Genomic DNA, 13577 nt, shown 5'->3' with positions numbered 1-13577 from the left:
GAATAATGTTCAGGAGGAGTGAGGTATAAGACAAGTCAGGAATTCAGCAATTTATGTAATGTTGGACTGATGACAGAAAGAAAGGAAGTGTGATATATCATGTATGTAAATGGAGAAATGTTAATATGGTTTCCTTTCTTTTCTGTTAGTGTGTGTTTGTCTATGTCTTGTGTTAATTTAATAAAGTTGTTTAAAAAAGAGAAATTTACATACCACTTTAGGTATAAAGGAAGCATTAGTTCTTTGTGGAAAATAAGATAAGACTGACCCAGCATAAGAGCTTGCAACTCAGATACTCTTCTTGCAGAGATCAGAGCCATCAACAAAACTGTTTTCCATGTTAAGAACAGCAAGTCAGTTTGATGAGCTAATTCAGATAGTGCAAGAGTTAATTTTTCCAAGACAAAAGTAAGATACTAATGTGGAGCCATCTGTGTACTAGGAGACTTAGTATGCAATACCCCTATCAAAATCATTTTCACATGGGATTGTAAGAAAAGATGGGGATCCATAGGCAGACATACTGAAATGGTTGACAAATGTACTTAAGAGACAGGCCAGAGTTTAATAACATACGCACATATTGTACAAACAGAGAAACTCTAGCATTAGAAGTGTCTTGGTTCTTGTCTTTGCCCCAACTAGAATTTTTTTTTCATTTGCCAATATATGATTTTCTAGTAGCAGGTTTTCCTGACTTCTTTAATTCCTGATGCATGTCCTCAAAAAACAAGTGCAACAGAGTACAATACCCCATTTGGTATGTACCTCACAAGACATCTGCAACAGCTGGAAAGGCCGCAGAAATACCTCACTAAAAGAATCACAGGCCTAAAGCAGACGCCCTATGCTGACCGTCTAAAAAAACTCCAGCTATACTCAGTGGTATATCGCCTACTCAGAGGCGATCTCTGCTTAACATATAAGGCCAATGCAAACCCTGAGCTGTTGGAAATGCTCCACTTAAAGAAATCCCAATCCCTCAGAGCCACACACTCCAGGGATCTAAACCTTGTCAGCGCAATGAACAAAACATGCTGGAGGGATAGGTTCCTGACCCAGAGACTCCCCATACTCTGAAATAGACTGCCCATACATGTCAAGCAGAGCGGCTCCTTGGCTCTCTTCAAGAGGAACCTTGACGATTGGATGGGAGATAGAAAATTCACCCCAGGGATCACTTCAGTTGCCCTGCTAGACAAGGGTCCAGGGAAGTAAATATTGTGGGAAGAAATATGCAGGGAATTGTTATGGCTAGGTTTGTATAGGCCCTAGGGTCGATAGCCTAGTACCATCATATGAAACTATGAACCTATAAGGTGCTATGACTCTACCATCCAGGACACAGTTAGGTGCAGTTGTTTGGAGATGGGCTGAATCAAAGACCCCATGTCTTGTGTGAGTAGGTCCAGTCTGTAAGGAAGCTTCTGTTAATTGTCTTTGTCCAGTTGCAAAAGACTGGAGAACAACCTGGGCCAGAAGCGAGTCACCAGAATGATCTTTGGAGGGCCCTTCTGAATCTTCATAATGATGCTGGATATGAGTGGGAAGGGTGGAAAAGCATTCCTGTCCAAGGAAAAGTAAAAACATCTGCTTTCTGGGCATTTTATATGGAGTCCTGGAGCAAATGTTTGTCAATTGATTGTTGTAACTGGAGACAAAAAGATCTGTCTGAGGTGTTCCCACACCTGGATCAATTCCTGCAAGATATCCTGGTTCAGTTTCCATTTATTAGGGTCTGTCCTGGTCCTGCTCAGTTTGCCTGTCACAAAATTTTCTTCTGATGGGATGTAAGATGCCTGTAGAATCGGATTGTGTTGAAATCTATGTCCCAGGCTACCATGGCTAGTCTACATACAGGGTAAAATCTGGATCCCCTTGTCTGTTTATGTACCACATCACTGTGGTTGTCTCTAATAACTTTTATTGGTCCTGGGGACCATAGATGATTGAGAGAATTAAGAACATGTATGCCTATCAGCATCTGTTTTGCATTTGTGTCCTTTGGTCTCTGTTTTGTTCCAAAGACTCTGCACTTTTATTCCCATAAACACTGCTCCCCAAGCCAAGTTTGAGGTATCTGCTGGAGCTGTAATGGAAATTAGGAGACTGGATTCAAATAAAATTGTTCTGTCCACCAAAGAACTTCTCTTCTTACAACCCCCAAAACTGGAATGTCAGGGAATGTTGATGCAGGGACCATACTGATTTTAGGTACTACTGGAATTTTTATCATGAGAATTGTATATGCCACAAATCCTAATATCCTGGGAAATTCTCTTGCTGCGATTTGTGGTTAAAATGGAAAAACTCATGAATAGATCTCAATATAAATCTACTTTTTGTCCTCTGGAAGAAAAGCTCTTTGATCTGAGGTGTCTAGGAGATACCCCAAAAAATCATCAGAGAAGGGGTCAAACAAGACTTTTTTTAGTCTTATTGACAAAATATTTTATTCATGTTCACGTAAATCATCCATTTTTGGCAGTTCACATTCATAGTGCCAACTTTTCCTCACTGATGGATTACACATTTCTCTTAAATTTTCCCTTTTTCCTTCTACATATTATTGCACATTTGGGTTATGCCTAGTACCAATTATTACATTTTTTTCCTTCTTTTGCCCATTTACATAGCCTTCATATTCTACCACCAAGCCTCCTGGGGTTTGATCATTAAAAAGTAAAATCTCCCATCACATATTATTGTTCCTGTTGTCATTTCCTCACTGGGAGTCCCTTACCATGCACCTTCCTCTCATTAACATTTTAGGCACCGATTCTTTCTCCATTTAGCTCATTCACTTCTTAAAAGTGACTTTTGTATCATCTCTTTTCCTTTTCTTTGACTTTTATATAACTATATACAACTATTGTGTACGCATTTCTCATCCCCAGCTATTTATATGTAACTTGCTATCTACCTTTCTTATACCTCTGGTAGGTAGTTAACTTTCTGAGCCTTACTTTCTCCTTTTGTTTTTCTTGCTACTTCTTCCCTATTTTTATTAGTTTTCCCTAACATACTCGTCGTCTACCCTTTCTTTTCCTCTCCATTTTTTCGATGAATCCCACATATTCCAGTACTGCCTTACTCCTTTTGCTGTGCAAGTTTATTTTTCTTTCTCTGCCAGCCAGCTTAGTAAGCATATAAGTTCTTCTGTCTGTGGAATGTCTTGCCTTGTCCAGAGTTTAGTTATTACCATTCCCCCAATATCATTATTGTCCCTATTAAATAATTGATAACTTCTCTTATTTGCTCTTTGCTTCCAAACAGAAATGTTATTTTATCTAACCTTACTTTCCCTCCAAATATTCCATCCAGTTAACTCCTGTATTTATTTTTAGTATTCTTCCAGTTTTGGGCAGTCCCAAAATATGTATACCCAGGTTCCCCTCTCTCCTGTATCACATCTACAACACTTGCCTATCACTTCTGGGAAATATTTTGGCAGTCTCACAGGAGTATAAAAATATTTGCACAGACAATGCATCACAAAGATTCTACATTTTCTAGTCTTTGTTACATATTTTAGTATTTGGATTATTTGTGCCCACTCTTATTCTGACATTTGTTCCTGTGTTGGGTCAAACAAGACTTGTGGATGTTCTCCTGAAACACCAGTCTGTACAGGAGATCTCTCCAATAATGGTTTAATAAAGAAAGATGTAGGACTGGTCTCAATGAGCTTCATTTTTTGGCACCAGAAACATTCTTGAATAAAAGCCTTCTCCTATCCTAGAAGGATGGACCACTTCTATCACCCCCTGAGACAGCAGATGCTGAATGACAGAAAGGATAACAGAAGTATGATCCTGCAAATGAGGAGGAGTCCTCTGAAAAAGAGGGAGAGATTCCAACTGCCAAAAGTCTGATTACCAGCAGCTTGTTGTGTCTATTTATTTTTGCTTTTTGTAAAAAAGTTGCAGAGATAGCATTGAAACCCTTGACAAGTGTGGGGAAGAAAGGCTAAAAAAAAAATCTGTGAAACTCGTATCAGCTTCCCTCTCTCTTCACACTTTTTCAGGACATCTGCTTCAGATGGTGCAAAGACTGATGCTCTGTCTAATGGAGACTTCAAATTTTCAGCTTTAACATCCTCAGGAAGATTTTGAGTATACAACCAAGCAAACCTCCTCATAACAGTTTCAGTAGCAGGCCTGAAAGTGGCATCAGCTGAATCATACGCACATTTTAAAGGATGCAAACTCACTTCAGACACAGAAGCAATAAGACTGTACAAAGACTGCATAATGTTTATTATATTCTCAAAAGAGAAAACTTGTGAGCTTGACAACTGAGAATTCTAAAAATAAGTGTCACGGAAGAATATATTTTTCCCAAATCTTTCAAAGATATTCTCATCTTTGTCAAAAGAGGAGTGATTGGAGTTAACCAGACATTTAGCAGCAGCTGAGTTTACCTATGAAGTTACTGCTGGGTCTGATTTGGGGTTAGAAAATAAAAAAATATATAAGACTGAGGAAATTTACATAGTCTGCTTTGTTAGGAAAAGTAGGATACCCATCAGTTAAGTTGCAGGCTGTATAAAAACATCCTCCAATGCTGGAAGAACAGGAGGGACTGGTGTAAGTTCAGGAAATTACAGGTCAGTGTAATAAATCATAATATTTCTTTAAAGACAGAGAAAGATTATTATCTCCCCACTGAAAAAAGTATTCATTCTAGTTATTGTTTCAGAAAATATTTTTTTCCAAGGGACTGTCAGAAGCAACACTATCCTCAGAATAAGAAACCTGAGAAGAAGAAAAAATAGAAGTTGTCTCTTAACCATTCTGTTGTCAAAATTCTTGAACATCTTTGGACAGTGAAGGACAGTGAAGAATTCTTTTTTCTTTTTTTCCAGAAATACCAGAACTGGAAGGGTCAAGTGCCTGAGTTAAAGCATGAGCAAATGTCCAATAAATCACTCTCATCCAAAGTACCTGAGGCAGGTGAAGCCAAATGTCTGACATTCTACTTCTTTTGATAGGAATTTCTGAATAAATATACCTACTTTTGTCTGGTAAAACCTCCCTAAGGCCAGGCAATCCAATCTGGCTTGGCACAGATTTATTCCCTGCTCCTTCCTCCAAGACCAATGAGAGTGGTTCTTCTTTGCCTGCCAAGGGCACTCCCAGCAGTCACATAGAGTGTGTCTAACCCCTGACCCTTGGTGGCTATAGGAACTACACCAGAAGGAGTCAAAGGAAAAATATGAGTGATCTGAGGAACAAGAAATTACCACAGCATAGCCATCCATCTATGGTTGAGGAAATTGAAAAGCCTGTTAAAATGGCAAAGGTTGCTTAGAAATCTTTTCTTTTTGTGGGTGGAAGAAAGAAGAACCAAGGAGTGGGCAGGATGCTCCATGGTGAAGCTAAAAAGATGCCTGAATCCTAGTGAAGCTTGACAGGAGTAGTCAGTGAAATAGGTAAGTATTAAAAAAGTTGTTTTTTTCCACCAAAAACACAGTGAAAGCACACTTAAAACATTTACTCCACCCCATAAAAGTAAGAAAATAATTTTTACTAAGGAGAAAATATTTTTAAGTTAGCTTTAACAATTTTTTCTTCAAAAGTAAAAAAATAATGCTCCTGTTAAAAAGTTAATAAAAGTCACATTATTTCACAAAAAAGATCACTTTCTATCACAAAAATAAGACATGGAAGTTATTTTCATTAAAGGTGACTTATCTGCCCAGCAATGAAAAAGTGTTAGCCAATTGTCTATCCTTGAAAACCTAAGAGAAGCACAGTTTGGCGGAAGGAAAACTTTGAATGGCTTACCGCACAAACCATTCTTTTTCTCCATCTCTGCTTGAGCTGGTTAATGGTTTAGGCTTATGGAACGCATATTTATACTTTGGAAGCTGTCTGGCTGTTATGTCCTTAACCAGATAGAACTGAAGCTACTGAAGTAGTGATCAAATAATGAACAAATCAGCTAGATTTACTGACATCATATCTGGCTAGTTACCATCTTAAAAAAAGAACATACATTTTCTCCAAGGACGTCTATTCATCCCTAGCTGATAAAAAACAAAAACTCCCTAAAGTCATCAGATGACATAATCAGTGATGGACACTGTACTCTTTAAAAGCAACCCCATGACTTTAGTCTACCTCCTCTCACACATAGCACTTGCAATTTTGTTTTGTAAAACAATGACTCAAATTATTTAGCCTGTCTAAAGGCCTTTACCTTTTTGTGATTTCTTTTCCTAGTGGCCCAGTGATTTGTGTCTAACCTGGCAGACAGTTAAATGTTAAAACAGTCCTTGGTGACTAAAAGAGGTTAGGCATCAGACAATTACCATAACTCATTTAAGCTTCAAGTATTTACTTTTGTGTATCCATCCTGTCAGTGTATGAATGCAATATTCATTTTGGACAAATATCTCATTTGTTGCTAAATTTAACAGTCTGGGGGAACACTTTTATATCTCATTCAAACAATTTGTTGCAGTTTTAGAAGCAAGTACTGTATACTGCTGGAAGAATGTAGAATGTTGTTAAAATGAACTCAACAACAAAGAGCCACCAGGAAGAATTTGGATCAAAGCACAACTATAGTGAACTACTTCTATGTAAAAGTGCAAGGTTCCCTGTTTTCATAAAAAATGAACTGTGCTATTAATGAATAGTACATTTCACACAGCTGCCAACTTCCCCATGGTTGTGTGACAACAGAGTTAGTTCATAAGCTTATAGGAGATTGCTAGGCTAATGACTCAAGAGCCCTACAATCCTAGCCAGTTTTACCCAGATTTTACCCAATTTTCTTTCCATAGAGGAAAGATTACAAGGGTCACCAAGTGGAAGTTTGACAGTTTTTACAGACTGCCTCTGTCCATAAGGGACATAGGTGCTACCCCAGGAGTGAATTTGTAATTTCCATCCACTGGTCCAGGTTGTGCTTGAAGACGGTCAGGGAAGGGCTCTGCTTCATATGAATAGGAAGCCTATTCCAGAGGAAGGGCATATGTGGGATATGGGGGGGTATAGCCCCCTATGAAATGTTGATTGTTTTGTTTATGTTGACCACTGTGTAAATCAGTCAGATTTTTATTGTGTTCATTTTCAACTACTGTGCGTCTGGATGTGTATATTTCTTAAGTGTAGTAGGTTTGTTTTCACTCTAGAAGTTTCTGATTCACAGACTTAATTTTCCTGGCACATATCTTAACACAGATTAATTGTGCATGACTACTTGCAGACCAAATGCCAGTACACTCTGTTACTCTTGCCTATGCCTGACACTCAGTTACACCCTGAGAGTTTAGGGTTATAGTCCAAGATTTAGATTTTTTTTTAACTCATGCTACTTTAAAAGGATTTCCTTGAAACCATTGCTTCTTATCTAGCTGAATCAACTATTTTGCATCACATTATTTATGCCTGCAATTTTTTATCACTGTACTGCATCTTTGTGTTATCTTAAACCGAAATACAGGATGCGTTGAATCTTAAGAGGATGTTCTCAGAAATGTGAGAGTCATGTTTACTAAAATTTTTGCTGATATACTATTGGGTTTGCAATACTTTTTAAAGCTATATGTTAAAATATGTTCTAGGCGTCTTCATGTTCTGTCCCTACAGTAGACTGCCTCCAAGAAAAATAAATTAATTCTAAGCTAAGATATTTTTAGGTGTGAAACATATGCCATTAAATGACATTTAAAATAAAACAATAATAATTAAAAATCCCCTGCTGTTATTGCTTAACCAGTTCTTTGTATGTCCTAATGCTACCAGATGAATGAATATAAGACCTAGTAGGAACAATCATTTTTACTAAAATTTGTGCTGGTATACTACTGAGTTTGCTATAGCTTTGAAGCCATAATATTGAGATATCTTCTAGGCGTCTTCATATTCTTTCCCAACAATATACTGCCTCCAAGAAAAAAAAAATTAAATACTAAGCTAAAGATATTGTTAGGTATAAAGCAAATGAGATTAAATGACATTTAAAAGAAAAAAATAAAAACTACCCTGCTGTTATTGCCTAACCAGTTTTTTGTTTGCCCTATGGCTACTAGATGCATGAACACAAGAACCAGTAGAAACAGTATCAGCAGTTTTGCTGCTGCTTAAAAGGCTTATATAAAATGGACATTATCGATGTAAAGCACACAAAAATAAATGGCCCACCAGTCATAGGAAATATGCTGTCCTAGGAAATAGTTCTGAATTCATCAGCAATGGTTATACTTGATGTATCATAAATGAATAAGCCCTGTTCCTGAACAGAGGTATTCAGTGCTTACATAAATGTTATTTTGCTTAAACTTCATATAAAACACAAAATCATCCATAACTGTAATTTTGCATAAAATACTGTGCATTGTTATCTGTATGGTAATTATCTGTATTAATACACCGTGTCTGTGTCTTTTACATGCTGTGATACACTTCTTCAAGAGGTTTGACAGACTGTTAGCAATACTGGCTGTCTGGTTTTCAGCACAAAAATCCAGACTCTGCCCTGTAAGCAGTGAAACAAAAATGTACTTTTAATGTCTCATAGCCTGTGTACATGTGAGTGAGGGATTGAATTGCTAACCCTAAACCCTAAAAGAGAGCTAAGTTAAGTGGGAATGTGTAGCTGTTAGCAAAGTAAGCTCATGAATGCATGGGAGTCAGTTCAGCTGAAAAATAAGCTGCATTACAAACTATAACTTGAGACTGGGAGGTAACAATTGTAATGACAAGAAATGATAGAATAATGAATCTGAAGAAAATCATGGTTAGCAGTTGCAATCCTACAATATGGGTCATGGCATCCCAAAAGAACAAAAAAGGAATGGAAGAGGAGAGAAGAGCATTTAACACCTCCAGTTGATCTGTTAAAGATTTATAAAGGATAGAGGTGTTAAACTTAGGAAGAATGTAAGAAGCAAGAAGTCACAAAAGGTGGCATAACTAAAATCTTGTTATTTAGGGATGATAAGAAAATACAGAAAATAAGCATTGAATTCTGTTTATTTAGGGAATTACAAGAAAATATAGAATAAGCCTGTAGAAAGAATTAGGTTAACTCTTACTGGAGTACAAACCGTTGGAAAACAGAGAAAGAAAACAAGGAAGTATTACAAGAATACTTGTAATTTGTATTGTAATTCATATTTGTATTAGACTAACTTATTTATTAATTAATTTATTTAACATTTGTTTACTGGGAAAGTCCAACTTGGAACAAAGCCAATTTTCAGCGGAGGCCCGGGAAGAAATGCTCTAGATGCATATCTTTCTAATTTAATTTTAATTTCTAAAATTTCTCTAAATATTCAATGATTGTCATATACCTTGCAATGATTTTTAACCAATGTTTTATATTATGCCTAATTTGTTATAATTATTTAAATTGCAGATGTTTTTGTTTTATTTTTGAAGAAGACTATAAAATTATTGTTTTTAAAAGGCTTTGTAATAATTTGCAGCTTTTCTCCCCAGGCCTCCACTAAAAATGGGCTTCTACCCAGTTGGACTTTCCCAGTAAGCAAATGTCAATAAATAAATAAATAATGGAGAAAGAAAGAACATTTATAAGAAACAACATCAACACATCAAACAGGGTAATGTAAATTTAATATAATATTTAGTGTTTTTTTTAGTATGTTACAATACTCCATCAGAATGATCAGTAGATAAAACCAAGCACTTAAATACACAATTAAATAACTCTTTACAAAAATTAATATGATGAACCACCATCAATGGTTAATTTAATGTAAACATTGTAAAAACTTAAACATTGTAAAACGTAACCAGTTTCTACTAAAATAAGTGCCTATACAAGTTACCCCAATGTGTATTCTCGAAGATGTCAAAGTTCATAAAACTCACTGTAATATAGTCATGATAATGAGTGTGTAACAAGAGATATGCAACCCTAAAGGCTTAGCTTTCAATATGCATTAAGTCCAGGGGAATGGTCAGCTCCAGCTGAATTCCTTCACTTCTAATGTATTGTTCCATCCTTCCCATCTTAAATCCAATGGTATGTTACAGACTACAAAAAAAAAAAAAAAAGCAAATCTAAGAACATGTGGACATACTTACATGCCATTCATTTTATACTGGGAAAACAACTAGAAAATTGGCACCAAGAATTCAGAAACGTGTCTGAGATTGAGCATAAACATTGTAATAAAGCACTTTTCAAACAAACTGAAGCACAGGTTCATGGGCTCATAGGTTCATAGGTTGGTACTAGGCTATCGGCCCTAGGGCCTATACAAGCCTAGCCATAACAATTCCCTGGCTATTTCTTCCCACACTATTTACTTCCCTGGACCCCTGTCTAGTAGGGTGACTGACATGATCCCCGGGGTGAATTTCCTTTCTCCCATCCAATCATCAAGGTTCCTTTTGAAGACGGCCAAAGAGGCACTCTGCTTGACATGTATGGGCAGTCTATTCCAGAGTCTGGGGAGTCTCTGGGTCAGGAACCTATCCCTCCAGCATGTTTTGTTTATTGTGATGACAAGGTTTAGATCCTTGGAGCATGTGGCTCTGAGGGATTGGGATTTCTTTAAGTGTAGTATGTCCAACAGCTCTGGGTTTGACATAGCCTTGTATGTTAAGCAGAGATCGCCTCTGAGTAGATGATATGCGACAGAGTATAGCTGGAGTTTTTTAAGGCGGTCAGCGTAGGGCATCTGCTTTAGGCCTGTGATTCTTTTAGTGAGGTATTTCTGCGGCCTTTCCAGTTGTTGCAGATGTCTTGAGAGGTACATACCAAATGGGGTGTTGTATTCAATAATGGGTCTAATGAGGGATGAGTACAGTGGGACAATGACCTCCTTTTTTCTGGATGAAAAGCCCTTGGTGATGAGGTTTGCCACATAGAAGGATTTCCTGACTGTTGTGGCGATGTGGTTATCGAAGGTGAGACCACTGTCCACCTGTGTCCCTAAGTCTCTTATCACACTTTCGGTGTTTAGTGTACTGCCACCTATATGGTAATTCACAGGTACATGTTTTTTCCCAAAGGGGATAACTATACATTTCTTGGCATTGAGCTTGAGCCCATGGCTCTGGCACCAAGCATCTGTTTCTGTAAGGCCCTTTTGTAGAGTATCCACATCATTTGGGGATTCAATAATGGCTCCCAGTTTGCAGTCATCTGCAAACTTTGTTATCCAGAGTCCCTTAGTGTTGGCCTGTACTTCAGAGAAGTAGATGCCAAACAAGAGCAGTCCCAGGACTGAACCCTGAGGTACTCCACTTGTCACTTGTCTGGAGCTGGATTTGGAGTTGGCTACTTTTACAGTGTAGGTTCTATCAGTAAGCCAGTTAGCAACCCATTGGGTGACGTAGGGATTAATGCCCAGCTTAGTAAGTTTATCTATGATTCCAGAGTGGGGGATGGTGTCAAAGGCCTTGGCAAGGTCTAGATAGGCTGTGTGGACCACCATACCCTTGTCCATGGCTCTGGAGACTGATTTGAAGAAGTTAATCAGGTTCAGGAGACAAGATCAGCCCTTCATGAACCCAAACTGGGTGGGGTCCAGTGTTTGAAGGTTGCCTATGTCTTTGTTTATAAGTTCCATGATAATACGCTCCATGGCCTTGAAGATAAGGCTTGTCAGACTGATGGGACGGTAGTTTCTGGGATCCAAGGTGGATCCCCCTTGTGGAGTGGAATAACTGTAGCTCTGCGCCACTCAGTGGGCACAAAACCTGAGGTGAGGCTATGATTAAACATGACACTTAGGTGAGGTGCCAGTTCATATTGTAGTTCATGTAGTACACAGCCCATGTATAAGTTTCTATACATTTTTATTTTCCATGGTTCATAGTGTAGCATTGGTTTTAAAAAAGGAGATATTGGAACAATGAGTTAGAAGTGAAGACATTTACATAGCAGATGAGATTAAGAATGACCTTCCCTCAGGGCTTAATCAGTATTAGAACTTTAAAAGTGCACTGAAAGCCAAACCTTTGAGATAGACCACATCTTGTAGTCCATTCCAACATTTTGGACTTGGTTCTCACCAACATGAGTGACTGCTAAACCACTCCCATAGTATGCTCTTCCATGGTGAGATCAGATCATCAGTCTGTCTCATTCGAAGTTTCTATCCCACCCAACATCCCCCCAGCAGTAATCAGGCTAAAAAACATCTCAAAAGCTGACTACAACCTCCTAAGGCAGGGTATCAGTAGTTTCACACCACCGCCCCCCTTAGAGCATACAGACAACTATGCCGAACAGTACACCAATGCAATATACAAACAGCTGTACAACTGCATGGATTCAGCCATATCCAACAGAACTAAAGCCTGCTGCTCTTCAAGGAACCACAAAGTTGTCTTGTGGACATTCTGTATAAACAGGCTTTACAACAAAAGGAAGAAACTGTTGTCCAAGGGTAAAAAAGAGCAAATTCCAGATTGGTAAAATTCCCCCCTTAGCCTCAACAGGCAAATTAGATCACTAGTGAAAACCTCCAAAGCCAATTATGAATTGAAACTAGCCTCTGAAACAAAGGGAAACCACAAAGCGTTCTTCAGTTACATCAGGAACCTCCATGACAAAGCCTAGGTTTGTTCTGAATTAGTACTTAATAGTAAGCTAACACTGATCCTGCTGACTTAACCAACCTGCAAGCAGATAGGTTCAGTGCAAACATCACCCCCTGCCCCCCCACAAAGGCCTTTTTGACATCCCTGATACTTGTCCCGCACCTAACAACTTCACAGATCAAGTGTTAAAGGCCCTATCCAAGGCAAAGAACATAGCTTCCATAGGACCTGATAGTATCCCAGTCTGTATTCTGCACCATCTCCAGCAAGAACTAGCTTCACCATTGAGCACCCTATTCAACCACAGCCTAAGTACAGGTTTCATTCCAGCAGAGTGGTGAACTGTCATTGTCATCCCCTTGCACAAAGGTAGTGCCACTACTGACTTTGGAAACTATTGCCCCATTAGCTTGATAAGTCTGATATGTAAAACCGTGGGGTGTATTATTATGGATCTCATAAACAAGGACATAGGCAATCGCCAAGCACTTGACCCCACCTAGTTCAGATTCATCAAGGGCAGATCTTGCCCGTTGAACCTGGTTGACTTCTTTGAGACTGACACCAAGGCCCTGGATGAGAAAAAGTCAGTACACACAGCTTACCTTGACTTGGCCAAGGCCTTTGGCACAATGCCCCACTCAGGCATCATCAGAAAGCTAACACAACTTGGTATAAATCCCTATCTCATCAGGTAGGTGGCCAACTGTCTCACAGACAGGACCCACAAGGTCAAAATAGGTGCTTCCACCTCCGATAGCAGGCCTGTCAGTAGTGGAGTTCCCCAGAGATCTGTTCTGGGACCCCTACTGTTTGGCATCTACTTCTCAGGGGTCCAGGAAAAAACAAAAGGCCTGTGGCTGACCAAGTTTGTGGACGACTTTAAGCTGGGTGCTGTCATTGACGCCACAAATGATGTTAACGCACTGCAAGCGTCTCAGAGCAACTAATGACTGGTGCCAAAGTCATGGCCTCAAGTTAAATGCAAAATAATGCACCATTATACCATTTGGCAAAAACACAGCCCCTACTGATTACCAC

The sequence above is a fragment of the Protopterus annectens genome, chromosome 2.part1 (assembly GCF_019279795.1).
Source record: "Protopterus annectens isolate FY-2018-M chromosome 2.part1, PAN1.0, whole genome shotgun sequence".
Classification (NCBI taxonomy): domain Eukaryota; kingdom Metazoa; phylum Chordata; order Ceratodontiformes; family Protopteridae; genus Protopterus; species Protopterus annectens.
This window is presented reverse-complemented; position numbering follows the sequence as displayed.